This window comes from Nanorana parkeri, unplaced genomic scaffold (assembly GCF_000935625.1).
Source record: "Nanorana parkeri isolate BGI_ZX_2015 unplaced genomic scaffold, ASM93562v1 scaffold2856, whole genome shotgun sequence".
Classification (NCBI taxonomy): domain Eukaryota; kingdom Metazoa; phylum Chordata; class Amphibia; order Anura; family Dicroglossidae; genus Nanorana; species Nanorana parkeri.
This window is the reverse complement of record NW_017309124.1, coordinates 6,625-11,214: the sequence shown is the minus strand read 5'-3', so window position 1 is coordinate 11,214 and position 4,590 is coordinate 6,625. Positions and strand designations below refer to the sequence as shown.

Sequence of the window (4,590 nt, the reverse complement as noted above, 5' to 3'; positions counted from 1 at the left end):
CCCAATCCAATAATAAAAATAAAAGTTAGGGATATATGTGTTTTAAAAAATACATTTAAAACGGCAGGCAGGTCAGAGGCAGTGGTGCCGGGGCATGAAGGAATCAGTGGGAGGTCGATTCCCTGCATGAGAAAACAATTGGCTTTGGTTGCACACAGCAGAGGCCCGGCAAGCAGAAGCAGCCCCACCAATGCCTTTTACAAGCATCAGTGCTAGGCAATGCTTTAAGCTGGTGGTCAGTGTGGGCTTCAGGGACTGGCTGTCTAGGACGGACCACTGGCAAGAACTAGCCCAGAGGTGCTGACCTGCCCTGCTGCAAGAGTTTTGTCAGAGAAGGCCTCTGGTGCAGAGAGAGGAGTCAGGGCCAGGCCGGGGGGGGGTAAGCATAAGAGGTGACCAGCTTGGTGACTTTAGCAGGAAGGGGGCGTAAAAAGGGCAGGACCCGCAAACCTATGCTACTGGGCAATGGGTGGGGGGTACACTTTGCCCTTTAAAGGATCTTGCCCCATCACCAGGAGGAGTGCATGCTTTATTTTACAAGAGAATGACAAAAATGTTTCCCTCCTGTTGTCACCGCCGCTGCTTACACCTGTGCTGTCAAATGCCAACATTGCGGCCTCCCCTCCTGGCGCATCTCCTCCTTCCCTCTAATTCTATATATAATGTCACTCCATATTTAAAGGAGAACTATGAGGTGAGTGATTTTCAATCTGAGCCGACCTGTGACAATGAAACAATGAATACCGTCGCTCACTTCTCGATCTACCCCTGCAGAGAGCGGTGACTGTCACTCACGGCTCCCTGCAGGGATTCTCCCTCTCCCCGCTCCGATCCTCCAGTGCTGACTGGCAGGAACGGACGGGGGAGGGGGCGGGCACAGCTGGCTATATATATACAACAGTTTGAAGGTGGCCCAACCGACCACCTTCCTATTGGTCAATTGTAAAGTCACCTCTAGTCCTCACTTAGGTCCTCTTGGCCATGCAAATGAGGACTTGAAACAGGGTCAGCAAGGATTGGTCCGATAGCTTGAATGGGAGGGTTGATATGTGTACCATTGTCATTAACATTGGGTTTCCAGAGTCGGTATTGAATGGGGTCTCTATAGTCCTAGGTCCATAGTCTCTAGAAAGGAGGCTAGCCCTCAGGCTCCTCCAGCAGCCCCAGTGACGGTTCAGTCCGTCACACCCGCTATATACTGAGCTTTGGGACACGGGAGAACGCTGGTTTATGTTCTCCCGTGACCCCATAGTTCTCCTTTAAGCCTGAATGCATTGCCATTGAACTATGGGCTCCTCCATGCTGGTTTTACTTTTCTGCTGATTAGCTTACTATCACTATGTGATCCAGGAGGTGGCTGTAAAGGCCGCCAGTCATCCGGCACAGCCCAGATGTCACTGGTGGAGATGGAGATGCCAATGAATAAGAAATGCGTTTACCACTAACTCAGCAGGAACGTGACGCTATAAAAAGGGAAGTTCTCCTTCAGCACATATTAAAAGATATTTATATTTGGATGAAGCAAGAAGTGACTGTGTGCTGACCGATGATCGGGAATACAGAAGTCAGTGACGGGGTGGCGGCTCCAATCCTCAATATTATATAGAAAAGAGCCGCACTCCTCTTCAATCATCATGCGTTTATATTAAATGAATTCCGAGGAGACCTTTCGAGCACACTGCCCGGTACCTTACCGCACAGCTTTCCAATACGCATCCTGGACAACACCTGGGATAATACGTTGGATGGAGAAGTGGAAATGAGACCAAGCACAAAACAAAACAAAATGTTTCTTTGTGTGGGAGCGACCAGCGAATCGTGGTTACATAGGGGTAAGGGTTACATGTAAGTTGGTTCTGTACCACAGGACCAGTTGTGTGTTGTAACTTGTTTTTATTGTATCTACTACAATTATTATTATTATACAGGATGTATATGGCACCAACAGTGTGCGCAGCGCTTTACAATATAAGGAAGACATTACAATCACAATACAATTCAAGACAAGCACAATACAATTCAATACAATCACAATACAATTCAAGACAAGATGGTAAGGAGGGCCCCGCCCCTGAGGGCTTACAATCTAAAAGGGGAGGGGCCAGTGATACATGAGGAGGGAGCTGTGTGGGGATGAATTGTTTGAGAATGTGATGGTTCAGTGGTCAGGTTGAGGTGGGATTGGCTTCCCTGAAGAGACGAGTCTTTAGGGATCGCCTAAAGGCAGTCAATGTGGGAGATAGTCGGACAGGTTGGTGGGAAAGAGTTCCATTGGATGGGAGAGACTCTAGAGAAGTCCTGGAGGCGAGTATGGGAGGAGTTGACAAGGGAGCTGGAAAGCAGGAGGTCTTGGGGGGAGCGGAGGGGACAGTTAGGGTGATATTTTGAGACGAGGTCTGAGATGTATCCGGGGGCGGAGTTGTGGGCGGCTTTATAAGTGACTTTTAATATTTTGAATTTTATCCTCTGTGCGAGTGGAAGCCAGTGGAGGGATTGGCAGAGGGGGGAGGGGGGTTGCAGACACTGAGCGATTGGTTAGGTGGATGAGTCTGGCAGCTGCATTGATGATAGACTGAAGGGGGGAGGAGCCTGTGTAGTGGAAGGCCAATGAGGAGGGAGTTGCAATAGTCAAGACGAGAGATAACAAGATGACCTTATGCAGGCTGAGATATTTAACTGACCTTTTGTAACAAAAATGTTAAAACATTCAATAAAATATGTTAAAAAGAATTCCTAGTATACAGATAGTTCACCTGGACCCCCCTGACGCGTTTCACTGTAGAGTACAGAGCTAACGAGGAAATAAACTTCTACACAAATTCAGCACTCGAATATGCAAATCAGCATTTGTTACAATTAGAGATGCACCGATACCGGTATTTTGGTACCGAGTACGAGTACCGATAATTTTTTTCCAGTTCTCACCGATACCGAATACCGGAAGTCCCATTCAGGAAGCCAGGTGGCGTGTAAAGACTCGCCACCCGGCTTCACGATTACGCCAGTCTCTCCTCTCTCACCTCAGCATGTCCAGCCTGTCACCCCCGGGGCCTCTCCAGCCAGGAGCGGCCTTCCTCCGGTACCCAGCCCGAGCCGTCTTGCTGGCCAATCATGGAAGCCGTGCGCCGTGCTTCCTGATTGGCAGGGAGGCCGGCTCCATGCTCCCTCATCATGAGATGGCAATTGTAATGGCGTGTAATGACGCGCTGCCCGGCTTCTTGACATAGGAAGTATCGGGCTAGGCATCGGAGCATTTGGCCGAGTACCAGGGGCGTCCCGAGGCTGGGTGACGCCCGGAGCGGCTAGCGGGTGTCACCCCAACGAGACGTCACCGCGCATGTGCGTGACGTCATCGCGCACGGGCGGCAATCTTCTGACACCTGCCGGCGGCCATCTTGGTGATGGCAGAGAGAGGAGGGGACAGCCACCCGGCGGGATAAAGTATGCCGCCGGGTCCCCTCCTCTCTCCTGATACGTTCGGGCCTGCGGTCCCTGACGAACGCCTGACTTTTTAGAGGGGGGGGTGACACCAAAATGACTGCCAGTCATTTTGGTGTCACCCCTCCAATCGTGACAACCGGGTGCGGGCCACTGGCGAGTATTCGCCCAAATACTAGGTATCGGCACCGGTATCGATACTAGTATCGGTATCGGTGCATCCCTAGTTACAATGTTACCAAAACTTCGTCCAGCCCTCAAATAAAGATACATCGTCTCTACAAATAGGATACAAGCCAGCTTGCGTATGTCCCTCATCATAACATTCATATTGTATCCTATATACTACATTGTTATCAGATAATACAAGTTATAAGATTACAAATATACAAAATATCGGATGAACTCGATGGAATTGTGTCTTTTTTCAACCTAGCAAAGTCCAAATCCCATTCGCACTACCACGGTCTCAGAGATCACAAGGTATACGTGGTGCTCAAGGTAACCGCACGGATGGCGACGTGCAAACGCTAGTGATAAATAAAAGGTATTTCACCGGCACACACTTGAAAAATCTCTTATAGGAGAACTATGGGGCTAAGGCTTTTCCCCATAGTTCTCCTTAGGGTAACGGGAGGACACAAACTAGCGTCCTCCCGTCACCCTAAGCTCAGTATACCGCCAGCTACAGCTCATTATATACTGAGACGCCGCAGCTGAAGCGGATCCCGACAATTCAGTCTGGATCCGCCCAGCTGCGTGAGTGACATCTGGCTCTGCCTATCTAGAGGCAGAGCCAGCTGTGCCCGCCCCCTCCCCCGTCCGTTCCGCCAGTCAGCGCTGGAGGATCGGAACGGGGAGGGGGGAATCCAGCCCCTCCCCCTGTCACGGCAGAGAGCCGTGACAGGATCGAGAGTTGAGGTGAGTGAAAAGCACCCCCGCCCCCCCTCATAGTTCTCCTTTAAGTATTGATATGTTTATTCAATACCAGATGTCGCATGATGTCATACGTTGCTAACGTTTCGAGTCCGCACAGTGATCCTTAATCAGAGCGACGGGCTGTATTCCCCCCTCCCCGCTCCGATCCTCCAGCGCTGACTGGCGGAACGGACGGGGGAGGGGGCGGGTACAGCTGGCTCTGCCTCTAGATAG

General features: G+C 50.6%; 1 protein-coding gene across 1 annotated transcript in view; it reads right to left on the bottom strand.

Annotated features, from left to right (window-relative positions):
- ARAP1 (ArfGAP with RhoGAP domain, ankyrin repeat and PH domain 1) overlaps positions 1–4,590 on the bottom strand; it is a gene marked incomplete at its 5' end in the record, with an annotated part of 27,487 nt that overhangs the window by 16,836 nt on the left and 6,061 nt on the right. The window lies entirely within an intron of this gene.